We start from the raw sequence: 27,462 nt of genomic DNA on the forward strand, positions 1-27,462 counted from the left end.
ATTAAATATTAAATAACTCTCTTTTCCTCTATAAGCCTAACAGTTCTTTTCCATATATGTAAGGAAAGTAAATATGCATTTTTGTTTACAATTTAGGCTGGGACTGCTACAGTGACTCACCTGGAGTACACCCCAATGAAAATTTAGTGGGCAATAACACAGAACACCATACCCATACAATTATAAAACATTATTGGGGTTTGCCCATCCTCCAATTGTCTTGCCGAAGTGTATTTTTCTTCCTCTATAGGAGAAGCTATTTAGAGTCAAGCATCATTAAATCAAAATGCAAAGGAAGGAGAAAATGAATGTGGGTTAATTGCATTCTGAATGCAACTGAACCGCAGTTGGTACAAATTACTGGAGTATAAGAATGCATTGTGCCTACCAGGAAGACAAGTATTTTGGTGAAGCCGGAGTATGGGTGTGTATCAGGAAGTGGCAGCAGATGAGGATTCTGAGTGTGTTTGTGTGTGTGTATGTGTGTGTGTTGGCAGGTGGGGACACATCAGATCCTTGTATGTTGTACTAAGCAGTTGGTACTTTGTCCCGAAGCATAGATCTCCCAGGAGAGTTGCAGCTACTGTCTAGGAGTGTCCCATTCTATGCAATTTGGCACACTCTGTGTAATCTTCTCTTCTTTATTGCACAAAGAAGTCCTATACCTGCAATCTTGCTAGAGAAGTAAAACCTGTATTCCTTATCAGTAGATCTACATGGTAATAAAGGGAACACTATGATGGGAGCAGCTGTAATGGAATTGAAGATCTCTTTCTTCTTGCCATCAACTGCCTGAAGATAAAAGGAATACAATTAATATAAATAAAGGGCAGAAAGGCACTGACTCTAAAGCAATGAAATTTTGTAATAGGAGTGGAAAGAAAGCAGAGACGAATGAGGGCTACAAGAGTCACAACAGGCTCCTGGGAGAAGGTGATACTTGCTGTCCCTGCCAGACCTAAAGCATAATCTTCAGGGTCCTCAAGAATTAAGTGGCAATAGGACTCAAAAAACCATTTCTCCAGTAGGGATATAGTGATGTGCAAAACAGACAACTCTCTGGTCTCATGGCTCACCACAGAAAACACAGGTACCTGTATTTTTTTGCAGGGCCTTGTTAGGTTACCTGTACCCAAAGGATTTAGGTAACTCTTCCTTTATGTATTTTCCACTTTATTTATTTATTTATATAGAATTATTTGCTTGCTTATTTACAATTTGTTTGTTTAAATTATGAAAGTAATATGTGTTTATGACAGAGAAGTAAAAACAGACCAGAAGTATAAAGTTTCTGTCTCCCCTGCCCTACCCAATCCTTCCATTCAGAGATAACCAATGTTAAAGTGTTGCATGTGCATCCTTTCAGAAATTTTTCTTACATATGCAAGCATAGATTTATGTTATATATAAATATTATCATACTATTTTACTTTTTCATGTAACTGCTGTACTGATAGCACCATAATGCTGGTATAAAAGGGACTCCACCAGGGCAATCTAGTTGGAAAGAGGGTCCTGAAACTCCATTGCAAAACACTTATGTAAAATAGAATATCAATTGTTCATAACAAAGAAAGGAATGTGCTGGAAAGTAGGAGACAGTAAAGTCCCAGCAAGTAATTCCTTGGTTTTACCACTTAAATATTTTTGTATAATAGCACATAAATAGCTGCCTATGATTCCCTTGAGTGAATGGACCATAATTTCTTGATCATTCCCCAACAGTAGACATGTAGATTATATGTAGAGTTTTTGCCTTCATAAGCAATACTATTTTGAATCCCTTTGTACAAAGCTTATACTTAGGCAAGGGAACCTATAACATAAATTCCTATAAGTAGAATTCCTGACTGAAAGGGAATGTGCATTTTAAATGTTAATAGATGTTGCCAAAATTAAGCCAATTTTCCAGTTTGCAGTTAATGGGAGAGGACATTGTTTTTTAAGGCTTTCCTTGTAGAAAGAAAGTGCTGAGTAATGCGGCCACAGAACTAGTTCTGCTAGCTTAAGTTTCAAAGTCTACCTACCCATTTGCAACTAGGATCCAAGCCAGGCTTTACATGTTCAGCTTTCTCTGAGCTTTTGATAACAAAGCTGTTTACATTAGTAATCCAGCTAAACTGTGGAGTTGCATAGTTCCATTTACATTGAAAATCATTTTCGTTTTAGCTTGTGGGAGTAAATTACTATTAAAGGAGTTCCATTTCAAATCCAAAGAACATTCTATTGAAGAGAAAACTAATAAGAGAGAGGGAGCCGCGAAGGACAAGTCTGAGCTGCTGACAGCAAGGCAGATAGAAAGAAACAAGGCAAGGCAGCGAAACAAGTTCAGGGAATTGAATAAGAAACTGTGTCACATGACCATTTAGGTCTCATGAAACAAAAGGTATGGTAGATATTTGCCTGGAAGTCCCTTAGGAAAGGATGGCAGCAAGACCAGATGGCAAAAACAAAAAACAAATTGAACATCTTTGCCATTTTCATTTCATGTCCAAATGCTTCTTAGAAACATACAACCTTATCGGCATTAACATTTTGACATTTTATGTATAGCTCCTCTTCTAAATAGAATTTAGGTTTATATTCATACTATTGTAGTAAAATAACAGATGATCACTATTTTTTCAAAGATTAAAAAATATGACTCATAGAAAAATGTGAGCATTGGTAATTTAGTTTCGGGCTTTGTCAAATATCTTTTAAAAAACTCAGCTAATAATACACTAAGGCTTCTCATACATAATTTATATTGTTGACTAAAACCTAAGAATGGAAGGAAAAGGCTAAGTTTAATTTTTTTGCTAAAAGAATGAGTAAAAAGTAATCAGCCATGTTAATATTTCAAACAGCAAACTATTTGAAATGCATTTCTGCTTTGAAAGAAAAATTTGAGACGAACAAGTTCTATTATACACTATTGATAAAGAAAGAAGATATAAAAGATACAATATACTCTTAAAAATGATTATACTTTCAAGGAAACATAAAAGAATAGCTTCTTTTTTGGTCAGTAAGAAAACTGAAGCCCTGTGTAGTCATAAATAGCAAAAATACAACAAAAATCTTAATATGTGTGTATGTGTGTGTTTTCTCTTCTTCAAGATTCCTATAATATCTAACAATGATATATTTTTAGCTTACTCTGAATTGTAAAGCATGTATCAATTGTCAGTTACCAAAAGTGTCTCTGACAATTTGAGGTAGCAAAAAACAAAGAAACAATGAACATGTTCATTTAGTCTTCCCTGCTTTTACAATTTGTCATTGAAACCTGTGTCTTCCTCCTAATCGTGTTTTCTTAAATTGTACTTTTATTTAAGATTTGGTGATTGAGAGTTTGCGTTTTCTGTTTGCTAGCTGATTAGTTAGTTGGCCAGGTGGTTGGTTTCTCTTCATCCAATTGCATACAATGTATTTCTAAAAGGATTTTTAAGGAAATGTGGAATATCACGTAGTAATATGCCCTGTTGCTCATTCCTCCTAAATCTCCCTCTTATCTCCACCTCTGCCTCCTTTCCTGCGGCCTGCCTTGGTTTAGGCCCTCACCACTTCTCTACTGATGACAAGAGCCTCCCAAAGCCCAGCCCCCTTGGCTCCTGCCTTGACGTTACTGCCAATGGCCTCATCCTAAAGCAAAAAATCTCATTATGCTACTCTCCTGTTTAAAATATTTAATTGATTTTAATTAGCTCCTCACTACCTTCATGATGAAATCCGAATTCCTTAGAATGCTCTGCAAGCCCTTTCATGACAAGGCCCAGGCCTGCCTCTCCAAATGGCATCACTTGTAAATGGCATCATTTACCCTATGCTCCAGCAGTAATAACACTATGCATTTCACACAGGGGAGGTTTTGTGGGTGTCAGTGCTCTCTCTGAACTGTCATCATTGTATCCCCCTACTCCCACCCCCCACTTCAACCTGGAGAACCTCTAAAGTTGTGCTTTTCTGTTATTCTTTTGCGTATCATGTCCTGAGAATCTTGTTAAAAAGACTTTACTTCTGTGGGCCTAAGATGGGGCCCAAAGTTCTGCATTTCTAACCAGTTCCCAGGCAATGCTGGGAACACATAGTGAGGACAAAGCTCAAAAACCTTACTCTACCATCACTCCCTCTGTGAAAAACTCTCCTGCAAAGCTGATCTACACAAAGCGTCCTCTTTCCAATGTTTATGACTTGTATATAGAACATGTACAGGTCCTCTTAGATGTCTCACGCCTTATTTACTTACTTGGTTATAGGTCTGTCCCTGTAATCACTTGTGCATCATCAAGGGCTGGAACAGTGACTGCTGCTCCTTGTAGTCCCAGCGCTAACATTTGGTCCAGATGTATAGGAATTTCCTAGAAGTATTTTGCATGGAAATTAGCGAAAATTTTTCACTTGGTGCCCGAATGATCATTGATAAGGTGTTGTTAAAAATGTCCACTGGATGGAAGGTTACACTGACTTTTTAGCTCTCAAATTCCTTGTTTTTCTTTATGTTATTGACAATCTCTCCAATGGGGTTTTGGTTAGGGGGAGGCTTAAAAGTAATTGATTTATGATTCTTTTAACCAACATGTAAGTCAAGAGGCTGGCCAAGAGTTTGAAGAGCCCAAACCTGTTAGACAGTAAACCAATTATCTTTGTGGCCTTGTGGGTGACTTCACCACCCCCACTGCATAGCACAGCCCTGCCTGTTTCCAAAACACCTGGCCTTGCAAAAAGAATGAAGAAAGAGCCAAGGCACAGAGAATATTCTCCAGCAGAGAGTTTGGGCAAGAAGTCTTAAAGATGTCTGAGTAGAGAGACAATTAGTGGAAACAAACATCTGTCCAAGGTTTCTCCCATCATGTCATGAACTTGACAAGAAAGGCCAGCATTAACTGTTCCAACCGTGGTAACCAATGGCCCTGAAATTTGGTCAGTATCAGGTGTATCAGAGCCTGAGAGATAAGAGTGGTTTTCAATGCTGTATGCACATTAGAATCACCTGGGAAGTGATATTTGTAAAATATGAACACCTGAGGCCCCACCCCAGACCATCTAATTCAGAATTTCTGGGGGAATGGCCAAGGCGTCAGTAGATTTTAAAACTCAGGTGAGTATACTGTGAAGCCAGCGTTAACAATCACTGATAGAGGGTAGTACCTTCTTCCCCTATGGGTGCCTCAGAAGTGAACATCTACCTTCAGCTTACACATCCCACTAATTGGCCACTGAGTCTTACTTATTTTAGGCCAAATGAAACCAATAGAAAGTTTTGCCTTTTCTCCACGTAGAAGGGACTAATGATTCTATAAGAATTTTTAAATTTCTACTCACATTTCCCATCACACAGTTGTTGAGAAATTGGTAAGTTGAGAAAAAATGTAGGATGTAGAAAGAAGGAAGCTGAATTCATTTAGAAAAGAGAATTCCAGCTGAGCTTAATTTCCTTTTTTCTAACCTTGCTTTTTTTCTCCTTCCACTGCACCCTTTCTGCACGAATTCATCAGTCATAGTGGTGAGCTCACAGTATCCGGCAGCAGGTCAGGTGGGATCACACTGGCTAACAAAGGATCTGAGGGTACAATGCAGAAGTTGCCAGATAATGGGATTCAATTACATTTCTAAGCATCGACTTCTCCAGTGTTGGCTGTCACACTGCCCAGTGTGGAAAAGCACTGCTTTATCTACGTGGCAAGTGCTTCATACATTTTAGTTGAATCTGACTCGGAGTACCTCAATTTTTTTAATGAAATATTTGAGGTCTACAATAGTAAGTATAAATAATAATATAATGAAGACTCTTGTACCTATCACACTAAAGATATAAAACCTAACATCTATAATCAATATCCTGTGTCCTCTTTATCTCCTTTCTCTCATCCTCTCCTCAGAGGTAACTGTTACCTTGAATTTAGCATTCCCAACCCTGTTTTCTCATTGTTTGTCATTCCAGTGTATGTTTTTATGACATACACAGTTTTGGTTTTGTATATTTTCAGCCATATAAATGGCACTTTAACTTTACTGTATGTATTTTGTGCGTTTTCAAGCTTTATATAAATTGTATCATATATCCTTCTGCAACTTGACTCCATATTTTATTCTTGGGATGTATCCCTGTTGATTAAAGTAACTTTGTTACTTTTTATTGCTGTATAACATTCCATGGTAGGTAAATACCCCAGTTGGTCAGCTAATGGATTTTTGAATTGTTTCTAATCTCTTGCTGTCACAGACAATACAACATAGCTCCTTGTGCAAATGTGGACATTTCTAGATATTTACAGAAGAGTGGGATTGCTGGAATGTAGGGTATGCACAGTTTTAAATTTCCTAGATGTATTAAATAACACCCCAACCAGAAGTGTGTGAGCTTTCCTATTGCTCATATCCTTGCCACGCTGGCACTGTTCGACTTTTAAATGTTAGGCCAATTTTAACTGGTGAGTTTTTCCTCAAAAACCCTGAAGAGGGCAGCATATCCTGGTAATTGCTGCATCTTATACCTGCATTCCAGTTTATGGGTCCCTCCCTTCTTTACTGGTTGAAATCCTTTGACCTTCTCAGTTACTCCTCAACCCACTCTCTCACCTCAGTCAGCTCTGGGCAATATCTTAGAAGGACCGACAAATATAACACTATCTCAAAGCTGAAAGTTACCTCCAGCTTTTTCATCCCACATTCCTGGCACACTTCTGTCCTCTGACAAGGAGGAGGTAGGGAAACAGAAACAAGTCAGTCTGGAATTAAACATTTTTTCCAGTTCAAAGTAGCACAAGAGAGATATGATGTGAGTAGAGAGCAGTCTTCCACCATTCTAAAGCAGTGGTTTGTAATCTAAACAGAAGGGCATTGCACACTATCAAAAACTATGCTTATGTAAATGGGAGAAATACTGAGAAGTAGGAAAAAGTATTGCAAAGTGGTAGTAGCATTGTTTTTCTTCTGGAATAAAAGATATTTACTCCTTTGCCTTCTCAGTTACATTGTTCCTGGTTCCCTAAGGAAAAAAAAGTGTTCAGCTTCAGAACATCTCCTAGAATTTCTCTCGTTTAATACCGAGCTAAAGTCCTGCCACTTCTAGAGTTCCACAGTGGGAATGCAACCTTCACAAAGATGCTTTCCTTTAAACAAAGCAGATGTGAAATTGAGCCATGCTTAAAGATTTGACATGGCTGCTTTAGGAGGGAATTTTTGGTTAGTACTTTCAAAGTAGACCTAAAACCACCACTTTGCTTTTTTTATTCCTGAACTGGATTTTAAGATTGTATTGCTTTAAAATAAATGAATGAATAAATAATAAAATTTTATTTTGGGGAAGAGGAAGTAGACAAATAAATATGAATTGTTTTGGAATTGATTGCTATTTTGAGTTATTAAATCTTTTTCCCATCCATTGTGGTAGATGAAACTTCCTCCAAATGAGATCTGCCGCTTTTTCATTACTGTCTTGAACTCTTATCTGCTGGTGTGTTTTATAAATTTCTAAGGTGCGCCATTTAGAGAGTCTGTGCTTCTGAACTGTTTGACCATAGTTTCCTTGTTCGAGGAACACCTCACTGGAGTTCAAAGTTCACACTTTGGAAAAATACTAGCATAGCTATTCTAAAGGTGGCTATACCATCATCACTAACCATTCTGGCCAGAAATTCACAAGACCCAATTACATGTCATCTTGACTGAAATTCTTTCATGATAGAATATCTGTCTTGACCTGTTGGTTGGTATACATATTGCTCTTGCATTGAATGTTGTTATGGAGACATTTGAAGTCAGTCTAATTTTTGCTTTATCCAATGTGACATTTTTTTTGTTTTTTTTGGTCTTTGGTTTTTTTGTTGTTGTTGGTGGTGGTGGTGGTTTGTTTTGTTTTGTTTGTTTGTTTGTTTTCTCAAATTCCCAAGGAATGTCTTTATTCTTGAATTTTAAGTATTCAATCAGGGCTGTGTTAAGCATTCTGTTATCAATATTTCAAAGAACATGGTATGCTCTTTCAATCTATAAATGTGATTATTCTTTCTCTTCAGTGAAATTTCTTTGTGTGGTATTTGGGAATACTTTTCCTGTTCCATTTATTGAAATTCCTCCTTCAGGGACATCAATTTCCTAACGTTAAGTGCTTTTGAACTCCAATCTGTCACCTTCTAATTCCTTTGGTTCCCTTGTATTTACAAGCCATTCCTCGAGGCCGGTAATTTTATTTGTAGCCATGTTTATTTTGTTCCTTGCTCTGTCACCTTTTAAAAATTCACTCTATAATATTGTTTTTGTACTCAGCCTCCTTAATTCTGTAACCTTCCTGTGGTTCTGTCAACTCATCTTTGAGCTCTTGTTTTTCTGAGTTCATATTCTCATTAACTTGATTCATAGTACAAAGCACTTCTGAGGAATTTTGTTTTGTTCTTTGGACTATGTTTTCTTTAAAAGTGGGAGTTTTATCTTTCTTTGGCATGCTATGTTCCTTTCTTTTAAGGTTGATTGGTTTTGTTTGTTTTCATCTGGGAGCATTGCCTTAGCATGTTTGGATGTTTGTCACTGATTTCCCCCATCTTATTCATACCTGAACAGCTTTATCCGGATCTTCTCTGTTCTATCTAGTCTAGGTGACTTATTGACTCAATTTCCATAGACTCCAACTTGTTTTCCCCGAAGCTGTGGTTAAAGAACTTGATTTTGGATACCATCCACTTAACTGCAGCCTAAGGAAATGGTGCAGGGAGTAGAGAGGGAAGGGAAAGCTCTGCTGAAGCTGTGTGACATCTGAGTTAGAACTCCTGGGCTCTGCAATTTTGGTTGCTCTCTCTCTCTCTCTCTCTTTCTCTCTCTCTGGGATTTGTTAGATACTTTGTACTACATTTTAATCCCTCTCTTTAATCAGAATACATATCCATCCTGAAGGGGAACATTCTAGGATTTTTTAAAATCATTCAGCAAATTTTTATTGAGCCTCTCTCCTTTGCAAGGCATGTTCTAATCTAGGTGCTAGAAATAAGCTGTGTGAACAAATGAGACAAGATTCCCTTTTCTAATGAGTTTATATGCAATGTGGTATCTTTACTGATACATGCTGTGTCAGAAAAAAGCAGCCCACTTCTGTCCAATAGCCAATCCACTACCCTTCAGACAAAAATGAGAAAAATAAGGATAGTCATTTAGTTAGTTTCTCTCCAGATCTGAAGACTATAGTGAGGTCTTAAGAGTTCAGTAATTCACCAGTAAGTTTCCAGGGGCAGGAAGGGAATTCAGGGTTAGAAGCTACATTGTGCCACTCCAAGATCTGTTTCTTTGTGAGCCAGCATTGTATGTGTGTGTGTGTGTCTGTGCGCCCACACATGTGTGCACACATGTGCATGCATGCTTTGTTTTGTTTTAATATCCATATTATTAAGTTACAGTCTTTTCCTTATTTAATTGCTGACTTATTACTAGAAAGGAGGGAGCTAGTGGTTTTCATTGTTGGCATCCCTTGTTTTTAGTTCTGAGAGAAAGAGAAAGAGAGAGACTCTATAATCTGCTTTCATTCTATCACCTGAGGCTAGAGGCCTCAACTAGTTCTTTTAACTCTAATTAAGCCCTAGAGTCTGCAAGTATAAGATTGCTATGAAGTAGCTCTGCCCTCAGAATTTTGTAAGTACTTTAAGACACAGACAAACGCACACACACACGCACAACAAAACAAAACAAAAACATAAGGCTGAGGTGGTTTGGTTGGGTTCTTTGCCAGCTTAGCCTCTTACTCTTGGCTAAAAAACATTTCAAGGACTTAAACTGTGGAATAGTTCTAAGAAATTGCTTAGTCTTATCCCTGGACACTGCGAAATGGATTGCCTCAGATCTAAGAAACCCATTTATCAGAAAAATTCTTCAATTTCATGATACGTTATGGTCGAGATGTTATTGCACAATCCCACAGAAATCTAGTCCCTCTCCTAAATATGCCAAACACCTATACAGATGGAGGCAAGCAGAGAGAGGACGTGAGAGTGAACACCTGTTCCTGAACTCTTCCAAGATACCTGCTCTGGGTTAGCATTAGAAGGCCTAAGCACCTGGATCTATTAACCTAAATAGAAAAAAGAAATAACCAAATACTTGTTGAAAGAACCAACAAGTATTTGGTTATTTCTTTTTTCTATTTAGGTTAATAGATGGAGCATTACCTAAAAATGAGATGAAGCATCACCTACAAATGTCCCTCAAACAATTAATACTTAGTTCAGATGATAAAGAGAGTATTTGATAAATGCTGTACGTATAAGGGAATCTGAATGGCACTACCTTGCAGCTTCTTGTGTCACTACCATGCCTCTAATGCAACTTCCCCCATCTAGAAATGTAATCCTCAGCCAGTTGCCTTGAAAGCTGGTTACTGTGGAGATGATTATCAGTATTATGATGACCTATTTAGAAGAATTTCTGCATTGCCAGAAAACAAATAACCACAGAGAGAGCCTTTCAAATGAATCATGCTCTTTCTCTGAAAGTGCCTTTACAAACAAATGCCATGGATGTATTGTGTATGTGTGCTGTGTGTGGATTTGTTCATTATTTGGATTTGCAAAGGTTTTAGTGAAATTCCAGTTGTCTTTAGGCATTCCAAGAGTAGAGAGCGTAGTACAAACAACAGGCATAAGCATATTGACATCTGTCCTCTTCCTACAATTTGAAATGCATGACCATGGCTGTATTGATTTCTCAGCAATGTTAACATTTCTTTCATTTGTACAGTTTTTCTTGCTCATCCACTGCTTTTTGAGGCTTTTTTAGGAGTGCTGGAGTGTGGTTGGCAGGTGGTTGGTAAAGACTGGCTTTTACAAACTGATTGATTGGACATTAATAGCTCCTAAACACACTATGACTACTTGATGGCTATTTTGATTTTCTCAAAATTATCTCATGAAATATTCTCTTAACTTCTGTTTGGTCTCCCATTTTTCTGTAAAATAGTTTTGTTTGTGATTGTATGCAGACCTAGCTCTTTTTTTTTTAAGCTTTTAAGTTTGTTAACGATTAATCATTGCCCTGCTCCTTATAGGAAAGACTGATTTTCAGCTGCTGCCCTTTTTGGTTTTGTTTTGCTTTTGGTTTTTCTTCTTCTTTTTTTTTTTGAGACATTTAATTTGCACTTGTAAAAATTTCAGTGATAAAAATTAAAACTTTATTACGTTCACAGAAGCAGCAAATGATAATATAAGCCAAGTGTTACCCCAAAGAGGTCAAACAGATCTAATATTTTCCTTCCAGTCTATGAAGGTCATGTATTATGGCATTTTTATATTTGTTCTTACTGTATTTTCAGGCACACTCCTTTTTCTACTCTCATCCTTCCACCCACTGTCACTTCTTCTAAGGTAATGGCAGGAATGTTCATATTTTCTGCTGTTATTTCATATCATCTAGCAAAGTGCTGGATAATGAATGTTTAATAAACCTGACCCCTCATATAACCTCAAAAGTTTCAAAAGTTCTTTAACCAGATAAACTCCAGTTTTGTCTGTTCATGTTCACAATGGCCTTCCAGTGAATTATCTAGGAATGTCAATTTTTTAAACCATGTACAGGCAGTCTGTTTTCCACAGAACATTTTGGGTTTAAGTCAATTAACTAATTTTGGCCACATTTTCAATTTCTATACCATAGACTTGTCCTTACACCTGAAATCACATTGGTCTGAACTGAGGGCAAATATCAAATTCATACTAATTACCTCACTAATATTCTTAGGCTGGTCTAAATGCTATGTAAATCCCAATAAAAATCTTAGTGTGAGAAAATTTTCTTCAACTAAATATAACTCTTTCTCTTTCAATATTTTTTAGAAGGAAGTACATTGACATTTTAATTAACAAGTTCTTAGTTAAATTTTAACTCCAAAGAGTCTAGCACAATATATTTAAGTAGTCAACTACACAGTCAGTGTAAAATGTTGACATCTGTCCATCGAACACAGTTGTATAGGAACGGTTTTACCTGCAAAGCACTAATAATGCTTATTGGCATATGGCCTTTGACACATTTATACCATTTCCTAAAAGAGGCATGAAGGACACAGAGAGCTTTTCCATGTAACTCAGAGCCCATAAATGGTAGCTCCTCTTAGACTATTATGTCTACTCCCTTATTCAATTATTCAATAAAGATCGTTAACTCTCCCTCTAAAGTGGCCTTCAAATTAAGTAACAAGTTGTGAGTTGTTTGAAGCATATTCACATCCAGCACTGTTTGATTAAAAAAAAATAGCCTTTCTGAAATCAGACTTGGAGTCCTAATCACCCAGAGTAGTTCCAGACAAGATTCAGAATCAGACCTCTGACTCTGCCCAACAATTCCACTAAATTAATTCACTCTGCACTCTCTTGGATGGATTTGGAAGGCAAATCATGAGCTTGCTTTAGAATATTTCCTCTTTGTCTAATCTTCACTCCTAGAAATGATAGTGCTTAGCATTTAGCACTTGCAATCCTTCCCACCCTGAAGCTAAACTGGGAAGAATGAGAGCAGAGTGTTCTAACCTTATTCATATCACAGGCAGTTATTCAAGGAAAATAAAAACATATTTCACAGCCTTTAATTAGATAAACTTGCTTTGTGAATAGAACACAATCTTCAGAAGAATGATGTGGAATAACTTTTCTCCAGAAACATTCCATGGCTTTATTCCCTCTTCTCTAAGAAAATTGATGTCCTTAACTGCTAGATATCCAAAGCAAATCATTAACACCCCATGTGTCTTGCAATATTGTATGATAGCGATAATCTAATATTGATAACCTACAGACCTGCTCACTCCAGGAAGCTATCAAAAAAATGATAAGCCAAGTGAAAAAAGTACAGCCACACAACAGAATGTTAATATTTGTGTTTCTAATAACATTTTTTAAAAAGATTTCTAATTAATGTAAATATATTATGATATGGTTTGGCTGTGTCCCCACCTAAAATCTCATCTTGAATTCCAGTCCCCATAATCCCCACATGTCAAGGGTGGGACCAGGTGAAGGTAATTGAATCATCGGGGAAGTTTCCCCCATGCTGTCCTCATGACAGTGAGTGAGTCTCATGACATCTGATGGTTTTATAAGCATCTGGCATTCCCCGTGCTTGCAATTCTCCTTCCTGCCACCGTGTGAAGAAGGACGTATTTGCTTCCCCTTCTGCCATGATTGTAAGTTTCCTGAGGCCTCCCTAAGCCATGCTGAACTGTCAGTCAATTAAACCTCTTTCCTTTATAAGTTACCCAGTCTCAGGTATGTCTTCATTAGCAGTGTGAAAACAGACTAATACATATTAACTCACTACAGTTATTCCAGCTAATAATTTTTGTCATGTTCTATCCAATCTGGAACAGTACCTGTTAGAGTATTCCTGATGAGAAGCTCAGGGAGGGTACTGTTGGATAAATCAGCTGTTTACAAGTTTCATTCACCATTATGTTAGTGTCCAGTGAGTAAACTATGCCATCTAAGATTTCCAGGGACAATTCTTACGGGGCTGTGCCCAAGAAGTCCCCACAAGGTTTAGAGCCCTCATTCCAACATGCTAAGAGAATAAACCAAAAATCATGTATTCATTAAAGAAGTGATCATTGAGGACCCATTGTGTGCCATCAGGTTCTCAGCTCGTGCTGAAGATACGGTGGGAAGAAAAAAATGAAAACGGAAATGGTTCCTGTCTTTTCAGGCTTAGAGATTAGGAGGGAAAAAGACATTTATAAGTCACACAAATAGAAATAATGAATTGGCATTTTATAAGAATTATGAAAGGAAACTCTGCTTTAGAATGAGGAGTCAAAGGAGTTTCCATGAATAAATGATGTTGGAGCTGAGCTTAATTGAAGAGGTATGGGAAAGGGACATGAGGAGGAGGCATCCCAGGCATGAGGCATGAGGAGTGGAACACATTCAAAGGGCTAAAAGGTCACTGAGGCTGGAGTAGAGGCAGCAAGTGGGAGTGTCCTGACAGAAGAAACTGGAGAGGTGGAGTAGGAGCCAGATCATTCAGGCTCTATTTGTCTAGCTCAGACATGTCTGCATTTAACTTATGGTATAATTACTGGATTAAAAACAATATAAGGAGTTATACCATGTCTTAATCCTTCTTTACACAATGTATATAATCTAAGTTGATAATGCTTATGAATGTTGAATTACAATGAATGTTCAAAGTCACAGGACTTCTGTGATAACTAATATTAACTGTGTGACTGTGGAGTGATAACTTTTAGTCTTAAGAACCTCATCTGTAAAATGGAGGTCATAGTACCTACCTCTCAGGGTGGCCACTGTGTCTTCATAGATAAATTGGAGAGACTGGATGGTACAGTGCCTGGTCAAAGCCTTTTAAAAATTGGAAGAAATATGCAGCACAGCCCTTATACCTGGGAAAGAATGAACCCTATCCTGGAACCCAGAGTTTAGAGGGCCCTATTCTGGTCCACCCCTAGCTATACTCTCATAGGGTGGAGAGTCTTCAAGTCTAACAGAATATACTCACCTGGAGGCCACACTGAACTCTATATTCTAGATGATGCTCTTGGATACCTGAGACCCCAAAGTTTCCTGCCAAACTGTTCCCATGATGATTCACGAGGCCTTTAAGTGTCTTTTCCCCAAGCATGCACCATCTGAAGACAGATGCATACCTCATGTCTGAGGGGTGGCTAGGGAGCAGTGGTGAATGGAACTTGTGCATACAGGCAGAGTGTCCTCAAATGTATATGTGAAACTTCTTGCAATGCACGTTGTAGCTCAGTGTGAGAAGAGGAGGGGGACAGGACAGGGCCAGTAATAAACTTTACCCACACTACCAGGTTCTATTGTGGGACCATAATCTGAGAATTATAAATGTAAAGCTGGATTCTCTGGTCATTATTAACATTTATTTGTCAAGATATGAGAACAGAAAATACATATTGCCTTAGTCCACTTGCATTGCTGTAAAGGAATACCTGAGGCTGGGTAATTTATAAAGAAAAGTGGTTTATTTGGCTCATGGTTCTATAGGCTGGACAAGAAGCATAGTGCCAGCATCTGCTTCTGCTGAGGACCTCAGGAAGCTTCCAATTGTAGTAGAAGAAAGGGAGCAGGAATCACACGACAAGAGAAAGTGCAAGAGAGAGAGTGGGAGGAAAGTGCCAGGCTCTTTTTAAAACTCAAATCTCTTGGGAACTGATAGAGCAAGAACTCACTCATTACCGTAGGATGACAGCAAGTCATTCATGAGCGACCCACCCCCATGAGCCCATGACCAAAACACCTCCCACTGGGACCCACCTCCAGAATATATATACCCACCTCCAGACAAATATCCAAACTATATCACATATGTTAACAGTTGGATTTTTTGTTTTTGTTTTTGAAACAGAGTCTCACTCTGTTGCCCAGGCTGGAGTGCAGTGGTGTGATCTCGGGACACTGCAACCTCCACCTCCCAGGTTCAAGCGATTCTCCTGCCTCAGCCTCCCACATAGCTGGGACTACAGGCACTGGCCACCATGCCTGGCAAATTTTTGTATTTTTAGTAGAGAGATGGGGTTTTACCATGTTAGCCAGGCTGGTCTTGAACTTCTGGCCTCAAGTGATACGCCCTTCTTGGCCTCCCAAACTGTGGGGATTACAGGCCACCATGCCCAGCCTAGATTTTTATTACGATTTTTTTGTTTGTTTGTTTTTGTTTTTGTTTTTTGAGATGGAGTCTCGCTCTGTCACCCAGGCTGGAGTGCAGTGACGCGATCTCAGCTCACTGCAAGCTCTGCCTCCCGGGTTCACGCCATTCTCCTGCCTCAGCCTCCCGAGTAGCTGGGACTACAGGCACCCACCACCACGCCCCGCTAATTTTTTTGTATTTTTAGTAGAGACAAGGTTTCACCATGTTAGCCAGGATGGTCTCCATCTCCTGACCTCGTGGATTTTTAATTTATAACTTTTAACTATTAGACGTATGGCACATGGACTTGGATTTACAGTGTTAATCTGGGCAAGTAAAACAGGTAGGTCCGAGCCTGTGATTTACAAAAGTCTACATATCAGAGAATTCTATTTCATTTAAATCATCTTAAGATATATGAATTTCCTATTTATGAAAATCGCATTAGGTTAATCACGAATTTCCATTATGCACAGGAAGACTAGAGAAAGCCAAGGGAAAAAGCAAGTTCAAAGGAAGACAGTCCCTCTAGTGACCTCTTTCCCTCTCTACCTAAGTGTAATGCTATCCAAATATCACTGAATGTATGTCTTATGAAACTGTATATCTCTATGTAGAGGTGGAAGGAGAAAAAAACATGAAAGATGATGTTTAGAATTAACAAAAGGTTAGTTCTCTAGCTGTAAAACTTGTTTGTACTCCCTGACTATAAAGCTTCAAATTCAAATTGAGCATTTCCAGCTGAGTGAAAGGTGCCTGCCTGCTCTGAGTTCCTGTCACAGTTATTGCTGTACATAAGTCATTTGGCAAGAAAACACACACGGTCTTAGGCTATCTTTCCTACTACAAAAAATGTGGACTAATTTAAATATAACTTTTTTAGGAACTGATGTCTTCTCTTCCCAACTGAACTATAAGTTCTTTGAAGAACAAATTGGATTCTACTGTTTTCTGTATGCCTTCATTCTCTTGCAGCCCCTAAGAGTTGCTTAGGAAAGCCAGGCTTGGTGGCTTTTGCCTATAATCCCAGCACTTTGGAAGGCTGAGGCAGGAGGATCACTTGAGTTCAAGAGTTCAAGACCAGCCTAGGCAACATAGCAAGATCTCATCCGTACTAAAAATCAAAAGAATTAGCCAGGTGTTGTGGTGTGCACCTGTAGTCCCAGCTACTTGGGAGGCTGAGGTGTGATGATCACTTGAGCCCGGAGGTTGAGGCAGCAGTGAGCCATGATTGTGCCACTGCACTCCAGCCTGGGCAACAGAGCAAGACTCTTGTCTCAAGACTAAACAAAACAACAGCAACAAAAGAGATGCTCAGTAGATATTTATACTTAACTGGTTTATTCAGGTATCTAGCAAATATTGACTGGATCCCCACCGTGTGCCAGGCTCTGTGTCAAGCATGGGGATACAGAGTTGAACAAGACACTGGCTGAAAGATAAATACCTGGCACACAACAGACACTCGGTGAGCGAGTGAATAAATGAACGAATGAATTCTGTACCACAAAGTTAAGAGAAAATATCAAGAAAACTGGAATCACCATTTAAGTTATCTTACATCCGAAGTTATCAAGGTGAAAGATGTCAGCCTGGCAGAATGCCCACAATTCTAGAAAATCTGGAGAAAACAAGACAGTCCTAGCATTTTTTCCTCTGGATCATCTCCATGACTATTTAGTATGTGGTGCTAGAATCTTGCAAAGAATTAAAACTTTTCATAGAAACCAAATTTTCTATATAAGGAATTTAACTAATACCCCCACTCTCACTTCGCAGGGACAGAGCAGTGTATGTAATGAAATCTCTTTTGTCAAAGAAATCAGTGTATACAAAATATTATTGTATTTTTTACTGAGATCTGAAATACGAATGTGTGGTGATTGACTTTAATCACAAATTTGCTTCATAAAAGTCTGTGGAATCAGCACAGAATTATATTACTCCATGTCATTTTCCTATATATGGTATAATATTAAAGCCATAGTTTATTTTATTTTTATTTATTTATTTATTTATTTATTGAGATGGAGTTTCTCTCTTGTTGCCCAGGCTGGAGTTGGAGTGCAATGGCACAATCTTGGCTCACTGCAACCTCTGCCTCCTGGGTTCAAGCGATTATTCTGCCTCAGCCTCCTAAGTAGCTGGGATTACAGGCATGTGCCACCACGCCTGGCTAATTTTGTATTTTTAGTACAGACGGGGTTTCACCATGTTGGTCAGGCTGGTCTCGAACTCCTGACCTCAGGTGATCCCCCTGCCTCGGCATCCCAAAGTGCTGAGATTACAGGCATGAGCCACCGTGCCTGGCCCCATAGTTTATTTTTATTTTCTCCTTCTAATATTGTAAGAAAACTAGATTACCAAGGTAGAAGTTGATCTCTCCCTCAACGCTATTTATCTCCTTGATATGCAGTATGCCAGCTGATTTTAAACAGAATTTTGCAGCTTTATGAAAGAGAATCGCATTTGGTTATCAATGAATTAAAATGAAATATCTCTCTGGAAGGATAAGGAAAATCAACATTCAAATACAAAAACTTAATAATAAGCCAACTAACATGTTCAAAGTTTCTCTTTTTAAAAAAGGGACTACATTATTAATACTATAAAATTTCAAACCAGATATTATAGATCTTTAAAAAATCATCACTTTTTCTTTTTTTTTTAATTATTATACTTTAAGTTCTAGGGTACATGTGCACAACCTGCAGGTTTGTTACATAGGTATACATGTGCCATGTTGGTGTGCTGCACCCATTAACTCGTCATTTACATTAGGTATATCTCCTAATGCTACCCCTCCCCCCCCACCCCCACCCCATGAGAGGCCCCGGTGTGTGATGTTCCCCTTCCTGTGTCCATGTGTTCTTATTGTTCAATTCCCACCTATGAGTGAGAACATGCGGTCTTTGGTTTTCTGTCCTTGAACATTATCACTTTTTCTAATGGGAGAAAACAACTGCATTGTTCATCCTCTTCCAAGTCCATAGGCTCAACAAAGTCACTTAAGGATAGGAAGGGGAGGCCGGGCGCGGTGGCTCACGCTTGTAATCCCAGCACTTTGGGAGGCCGAGGCGGGCGGATCACGAGGTCAGGAGATCGAGACCACGGTGAAACCCCGTCTCTACTAAAAATACAAAAAATTAGCCGGGCGCGGTGGCGGGCGCCTGTAGTCCCAGCTACTCAGGAGGCTGAGGCAGGAGAATGGCGTGAACCCGGGAGGCGGAGCTTGCAGTGAGCCGAGATTGCGCCACTGCACTCCAGCCTGGGGGACAGAGCAAGACTCCGTCTCGAAAAAAAAAAAAAAAAAAGGATAGGAAGGGGGTAGCACAGGGGAAGAAACTCCCTTAAAAAAATAAGTTTCTTTTCTTTTTTTTCCAGAGGGAGTCTTGCTCTGTCTCCCAGGCTGGAGTGCAGTGGCACAATCTCAGCTCACTGCAACCTCCACCTCCCAGGTTCAAGCAATTCTCCTGGGTCAGCCTCCTGAGTAGCTGGGATTACAGGCGTGTGCAACCATACCCGGCTAATTTTTGTATTCTTAGTAGAGACGGAGTTTCACCATGTTGGCCAGGCTGGCTTCAAACTCTTCACCTCATGATCCTCCCATCTCGGCCTCCCAAAGTGCTGGGATTACAGGCGTGAGCCACCGCACCCAGCCCTATTTTTTTTTTAAGCAGAGAAAGAAGCACTGAGACGTTTTCAGCTAAGAAAACTTAGAAGCCATTACCCGACCCCCTAGGAAATATACTCAAAATCTTGAAAAGTACTAGAAATAGTTCAAAATGAGGAAATGAGAGTGATTTTTTTCACTTTTTAGAAGCATTTCCAGGTCTCCCTCAGTTATCCTAAGATTATCTCAGTCCATACACTGCCTAATTCTTAGACGGCAGAATGTTTAAAAAACATGCAGATATTTTAAAGCAAGTGCATTCAAGGAATAGAGAGTTAATGAAAGTAAAATTGATTCTGGCCAAACCAATTGTAGAACTGAGTGAGCCTGAGTAACCCCACTGAAGAGCATGAACCCATGTAGTCACATGACATGTAAGATGCCCTCTATTCTCACATTGTTTTCATTTTGTACTCATGTTAAATTGTCTGGAGACTGTCTCTATGTGGATAAGAAGTGGAATTAATTTGTCATATTACATGTACATTTATTAAAAACCCTAGCAGCAATGTTACTGATATTATTTCATCAATTAGAAATGCTGAATTATTTTTAAAGAAAAATCTCGCTAGTGACCTTTCATCTGACATAAATAAGAGGCTAAGCCTACATCTCAAAAAAAAAATCAAGTCAAATTTACCACTTGTAATTTTGTTTGCATTACCGAATCATTTGACTTGTTTTTGTCTTTGTGTTTGTTAATCAGCTCATACAAACTGTTTATCCTCAGTCATTCCACCAAGCTCTTTGCAGTCATCTAGAAAGAATCAGGCATTATTACTACTATTCTTCCTCTCATGTGTTTACCCTTCCTGAAAGATTTTCCAAAGAAAAGGAGAAACAGGCTTGAATTATACATGAAGAATTTCACCATAAAATCTGAACAGAAAACATCCAGATTATACAAACGTAATGTACTTGCCCCTGTACTAAGGGTGGTGCTCCAACCCTCACACTGATATTTCAACTGCCCATAACCATGCCCCACCTGAGAACTCTTTCTTTGCCATATCCTTGTTTTCCAGCTTTTGTATATGCATCCCTACGTTTTTAGTCAAGAAGCTGGCAGTCACATGCTGTCCATTTGCCAATGTTGGAAATGACTGTTGGAATTCAATGGTTTCCCCCACCACTAAGAAAAATGCTTTTCATTTAATTCATAATAACAACAGTTTGCATTTATGTTTTTTATCCGTTTCAAAGCACTCTGCCACCATTAACGAACTAAATCAGCCTTTGCTATTTTATGATCTGTCTCATTAAAATGGAGTTGATTTTCTCTGTGGTAGTCGCTTGCGTAATGTTGTTTTCTGCTAGCAAACCCTGCACTTAACTAATGTAAATTCATTTTTAAATTGTGTGTTTACATAGAAAATTTTCCCAGAATATATTTTTAATGCTGCATCCTTTCAACAGCATTGCAGGGAGTATTTTATTCTATATAGACAGTTTAAACTATAAAGACACTTAAATGCTTTAATGTAGTTTTCTCTAAGTACTTGTAAATTATTTATAAAGACCCCCTCAAGTAAATGTGTTGAAACTGCCAGTGGTAGAAATAGAAGTTGTTTGCTCTGTGAACCCTATTACTACTTAATTATTTGTATAGTATTAAATGATTGGCTTACTGATGAACTAAGGCTAACTCAATAAGTGAACAAGAAAACTTGCAGTTGGCAAAGAAACTCTGAATTTTAAATTTATTATGGTTTAACCCTGTCTCTGTTACTACTGGACCACTTTATACAAGTGCCTGATGGCTCATTCCTAGGAGTTTGCTCTAATGTGGGAGGAAGATGTCTCTCTGCAAATAAGTGCAGGCACACACTTACAAGTTTAGGCAGAGTTGGTGTTCTAGTGACTCTAGGTTGAGAAACTATAAACATTGGTTGGTTGCCGCCCACCTTCCATCCTGCCTTCTTTTGGGTAGAGCCTTCTGGCTTCTGCTTGAGGAACCATCCTATCCTACTCTAGCCTTGTGCTTAGAATAAAACTGAGCTTACCTCCAATTCCAAAGGTAGGTCTACCTGGCCTTCCTAATGATTTAAAAATAGACACATAACTCAACCTAGCTCATCACATTCTTTAGACACAGGGATTCATATAGAATAAGCATTTCATCTGTGTTAGCCCAATCAGAATACACTTAGGACTTGCCGTGGGAATTCTGGATGTAGACTGTCTTTTCCTTTGGGTGGTATAGTGTGATGATATAAGACTTGGAGCTGGTGCAGTCATTTGCATCCATAAGAGGAAAGCCTAGAATGGCTGGAAAGCAACGGCTGGGACCTTGCTGATACTGTTGGATTTATATTACATAGGGAACAGCCCAAACTGCTGTAACAAAGAGATTCTAAAATACAGAGACTGAAAAAGATAAAATGTCCTCTTTAGATTCTTTTTTTTTGTCTTTTGTTTTCCTTTTAGTGGAGAATGGGGTCTTGCTATATTGCCCAGGCAGGTCTCGAACTTCTGGGCTCCAGCTATCCTCCCACCTCTGCCTCCCTAACAGCTGGGACTACAGGCTTGAGCCACTGCACCCTGCTAAACTTTTTATTTTCCTTACGTCTCCTTTTATCTACCTCATAACTATATGGCTGGCCAGGACTGATAGGCAGTTTGGGGTCATGGGGTCAGTTAGGGACCCAGGATCTTCCTATCTTGTTGTTCTGCTGTCCTGCTACGGTATTGTCTTCATGCTACAAAGCCAGTGATGCTTCACCACCCTCCCATCACAGCCTTGTTTCAGTTACAAGAAAAAAGAAAGGAATAGTGGAGGGCAAGCAGCTTATTCTAATGCAGGACTTATCAATCTAAGCTCTATTGACATTTTGGGTCTGGTAATTATTTTCTGTTTGGGGTTGTCTTATATATTGTATGTTTAGCAGAATCCCTGGCCTCTAGTGCCTAGATGCCCATAGCATCCCTCCCTCTCTCCTAGTAATGGCAATTAAAAATGTCTCAGACATTGCCAGCTGTCTGGGAGGGAAAACAGCCCCCCAGCTGAGAACCCCTGCTTTAAGGATATCTATGGAGGTTATACATATCACTTCCATGTAAGAGTCAGAAGATAACATGTGGACACACTGAGTCATAAGGCAGTCTGAGAGAAATATTTCTAGCTGGGTGAACTTTTGCCCAGGTACAATTTCAGGGGCTCTATTGCTAAAAAATTAGGGAAAATGAATTTTAGGGGACAATTCAAAATCTCTTCCACACAGCTGTACTTTTGAAGCTTTCTATCATATTAGCCAGTAAGTTACCTTTACAATTTAAACAATTTGGAATAGGTTTTTCGGTCACTTGAAGTTCAGAGCCCTAATTGATACCAGTATTATTATCTTTATCCGACACCATAAGTTGAAAATAGTGAACATTATCCAAAGAAAAAAGGATAAAAGGAATAATACCTGAAGATACTCAGAAGCTGGGTACTGGCTGAGAAGGGATTGAACAAAACAGCAGAAATTAGGCTATTTCTTATCAAGAGAAGTATGGTGGAAATGGAAAGGCCATGGTCACAGGAGCCCATGGTCACTGTAGTAGTTAAGAAAAAAGGCAGTATAATTATGCAAAATTGCCAAAATGAAAACGGCAGGCATCTTGCATTATTTGGCTTTGAACTGCTGCTTTCTAGTTCTCATTGTAAATACAAAAAGCATTTAGTGGCTCCTTTATATCTCACACAAAAGGATCATTGCTTACAGCCAGCTGTTTGGCAATTATATTTCTGTGAAGTTAGCATAATTTGAGATTAGAACTGCCTGAGAAGAGGGGGGTGGTGATAACATTCTAAGGTATTGAAGTAGGGTATGGAATAGTGATGGTGGAAGCTCTGATTTTGGAAGTGAGTGGCCTTTCCAAAGTTCATCTCGAAGCCAACAGTTCTGAATTCAAAACATATTTTCCCATAGGAATCTTATTTTTTTAAGTTATTAGATTAGCACAGGAGTCCTCCAATACCAGAAAAGAAAGAGATATGTACTTTATGGTAGTACAAAAGAAAATGCTGCAGGGCAAAGGAAGATTTGTCTGAAGGTTCAGATGAGGAAATCATTAGTAAAATCTTCAGGGAAGAGGTGACTTTTAAACTAAGCTTTAGATGAGGAAAGAAAGAAAGAGCCTTTCAGGCTGAAGGATAGCCAGTTCAAAGACACAGTATTTAAAATTCTCCATGAGAAATAGCAAGTGCCTACCATGAGTACAGCATAGGGGTTGTGGAGATATGACAATAAGTTAGGACGGAGCTGTGAATGTATGGTGGAGTTTGGATTTTTTTAGTCCACAAGCCACTAAATAGTTTTAATGAGGAGGATAGTATGATCAAATATAGCTTTAATAATTATACGAAGAATGCTTTGAAATTGAGGACATTACTGCAAGAGAATTGGATTTCTGATCTTGAGACATGGCAGTGGATTAGAAAGAGAGAAATAACCAGAGAAACAACGTGAAGGTAAATTGGCATGGGAAGTAGAGAAGAAAGAATCAAATATGGCTCCAAATTTTAGGTCTGCGAGGTTGGAATCATGGCACAAGGAAAGGCTTAAAAGGAAAGTAATGAGCTCAGTAGGTCTCTTTTTGCAGGATAAGAGAAGAGTTAAGGTGGTTGTGGCCTTATCGTATAGCATATGGGCTGCATTTACATTTCTGCAAAGCTTGCCCGTTGGGGTCCCTATAATTGGAGAAAAATCACTTACTGAATTTTGTACCTAGTTCCAATCTTCCTCCAAGTTTACCTTATATTATTTGTTTGGGATACAGCTCCACATGTTGAAACTGTGCCTCTAACACCAGTGTTGGTGAAGACAATGCATTCCAGTGCCAGATTCTGTGGTCAGAAATTTTGTTTAACAGAGGTAGCAATAATATTGGAAGCACAGGTTGCATTGTAGAATGTCTGAGAAAAGGGGTGCAGAGAAAAATCCTATCAAACATGTGTTAAAATAATGTCAAATGTGATATACTCATAAAAACATTCCCTTGAACATCTTGGGGCAGAGGAAGGGATAGGAGAGAATAAAGGAGGATCATCTCGTGCTCAAAGAGAGAAAAAGAAGAGAGCAAAGGAGAGTTTCGCAGGAAGGGTACTGTGGAAATGCCAGCAAAGGTGGGATCAGGAATTATCTGGAAAAGAGAGAATTTCTGAGATGTCTTCTGATCCACATCCTACTTCCTTATTTCTATTCCATCCAGACAGTTGAAGTCATCAAACCAACCAAGCCTTTGTATAGCATCGTGAGTGACAGAGAAGGACAGTAATTGGAACAGTAAGGAAACAGAGGCATATCTCATATGCCATATATGCCTGTATATCATGTATCATCTCCTCTTACTCCCTAGCCAAAAAAAGATGGAGATTCATTGTATCCAGGATATACTGATGGAGGCAAGTAGGATGGAATGCCATGCCTGAAGGACTAGGTGGAGGTGATAGTTCATGCCACCTAGAGCTAGATATTGGAGCATCAGGGCTAGATCAACCTGCTAGGTACTGGTTGCTGGAAGGAACCCTTCAGAAATGAAACTCCTACCAATTAATATGAGAGATCTATGTTTCACTCAATGTTAATGCCAGAATAGGACTAAATGAACAAAAAAGAATGGCACCAGGCCGCAGGTTTCTACCCCATGGATTGTATTCAGAAAAGGCTGCCCATTTGGCAGAGTTGTAGAATTGCTAGTTCATCTTTAGAGTTGCTCATAGACTGGAACTGATCAAGTAATTACAAAACCAGTCAAACAAGGTCTATATCCTCGTCCCTGAAAGTAGCTAGTGAGACCAAAGTAGTCATCTGGTCACCATGCTAGGATCCTCTGCTTCCCTCTCACATGGCATAGGTGGTGTTCTAGGTCTCCACTGTCTTGGAGCTGAGGAACAATTTCATTTGATTTGGTAAGTCATATCCCTGTAGCTTTAACACAGTGACTTCCTATTCCTCATTCTGCATAGGAAAGAGTTTGGGGTGCAGGGTAGTTTTACAGCCAAGTGGAAACCAGAAAGAAGAAAACAGACTATAGAATTTTCTCAGAGTAGAAAGGAGTCACGAGAAAAAGTAAGGGAAGAAGTATGGATATTACCTCACTCCAACAACCAATATATACTACCACATCTCTAACAACAACAAACTTCAAGTCCGAGGGATTGCTTTTCTCTAATTCCTCATTTTCAGCAGAATAAGGAAAGTAGATACTTCAGGCATAATATGCCTAAGTGTATCAACATTAGCTGGCCTCAGAATCTGGAAAAAAGCTCAGTAAATCAGTTTTGATTCACACTATCCTACAGCCTCAGTAATAAGATTCCACCTGGAACTCTGAGTTTAACTTTTCAGCTGTGTGTGATTTGATCTATTGATGTCAGGAACGGGAGCAAACTGTACAGGATGTTGAATCAGTTTCCCATCTCACACTGCAAGACCACCTCATACAGGTGGTAATGAAAGAAATGTCCCTTTGTCTTTTATCTCATACATGATGACATTCTTCAAAAAGAACCAGTTGTTTATAGCGGGTATGCTTCTTTCCAGAAATAAATTGGGACTGGATAGCTTGGCTTACTTGTGCACCAAATGGGAAGACTTTTTCCCATTTGCTAATGGTGGTTACCAATTCAGCAAAGTGAGTTAAAGGAGAGTTTGATTCACAGATGCTGACTTAGATGTTAGCCCTTTCATAAAACCATAGTAATAATTAACAATGAAATGTGGCAGCCACACTTTGAATCACTTTCCATGTGGTAACTCAATTTAATTTTAACAACTTTATGAGCTAGGCATTATCATTTTCACTACTTTACAGTTGAGAGAGTTACGCCACAAAGAGGTGAAATAAATTCTCCAAGACCACACAGCTAGAAAAAAGCAGAGCCAAGATCCAAGTTAGGCTGGCTCTAGAGTCTGTATTTGTAAACACTGTACTAAATTGTCTCTCTGACATATCACAAAGAGCAGCAGGTTTGGAGTCAGGATAGACTGGCTTGAATTCTTTAAAAAAAAAAAAAAAATCAGCCTTTCTGGCTGGGCACAGTGGCTCACTCCTGTAATCCCAGCATTTTGAGAGGCCGAGACAGGTGGATCATCTGAGGTCAGGAGTTCAAAACCAGCCTGGCCAACGTGGTGAAACCCCATCTCTACTAAAAATGCAAAAATTAGCTGGGCATGTGCCTGTAATCCCAGCTGAGGCTGGGAGGGAAAATCGCTTGAACCTGGGAGTCAGAGGTTGCAGTGAGCCAAGACTGTGCCACTGCACTCCAGCCTGGGTGACAGAGCGAGACTCCATCTCAAAGAAAAAGAGAGAGAGAGAGAGACTCAACTACTTTTTTAAGATAAGTTAAACAAAAGAAGTGAAGTGTCCCATGTCTTGCATCTATTTCATTGGCAACAAGGATTATCTAAATGACACTGAAGATGGGGTGTCAGTATTTAGATGATGAAGGTTTCCATGAGTTCTTATTTTGGGGAACAGAATGAATCCATACATGAGTTCCTGTTTTGGGGAACAGAATGAATCCATACAGTTGCGGAGATATAGAGTGCCTAGAGACAGTAGCCCAATTTTTTGGTTGCAGGTTTCCTATGCTATTTACATGTTTCAAAAAACCTAGTGAATGTTTAGATGCTATGCATGGTGTCCAGCAGCTGTACTCAGGAAAAGCAAGAGCAACATTTGTGAGTTTCATTACATCTTATTTTATTATTTCCATAAAATTGTGTTTTGTTATGCAATCACGAGGACTTCTAAGCCACCAAGAAACTGACAAAGATTTTGCTTTGCAGAACAACCCCTAAAACAGAACAAATTCAATTATCCAGAGGCCTATTTTGTAGGGGAGGTAATCTTTGCTTTAGAATTTTTAAAAGTGTGTTCTTAAAGCACAAATGTTACTCATAGGCGGGTGTATTTCCATTTAGAGAACTCAACCAGTAGCTGAGGATGTAGGAGCAAGGTCTAGATCTCAAAAAAAGTTACGAACAAGCTAAGCAAGAGATTAGGAATATCGCTAAAGGGACCCAAGTTCAGGACAAGACTTCAATACAGTGAAAGAACTAGAAGACACTTAGTTCCTTGGCAATCAAGACTGGAGAAAATGGAGACGCAATCTAAGACTTCAGATTGTTGGGCTAAGAAGATGCTCAAATGTGCCCATCCCAGGTACATAACATATAGTC

General features: G+C 39.0%; 1 protein-coding gene across 4 annotated transcripts in view; it reads left to right on the plus strand.

Moving 5' to 3' along the window:
- SYT1 (synaptotagmin 1) overlaps positions 1–27,462 on the plus strand; it is a 579,008-nt gene that overhangs the window by 540,683 nt on the left and 10,863 nt on the right. The gene's annotated exons all lie outside the window — the stretch shown is intronic.

This window comes from Symphalangus syndactylus, chromosome 13, assembly GCF_028878055.3.
Source record: "Symphalangus syndactylus isolate Jambi chromosome 13, NHGRI_mSymSyn1-v2.1_pri, whole genome shotgun sequence".
Taxonomy (NCBI): Eukaryota; Metazoa; Chordata; class Mammalia; order Primates; family Hylobatidae; genus Symphalangus; species Symphalangus syndactylus.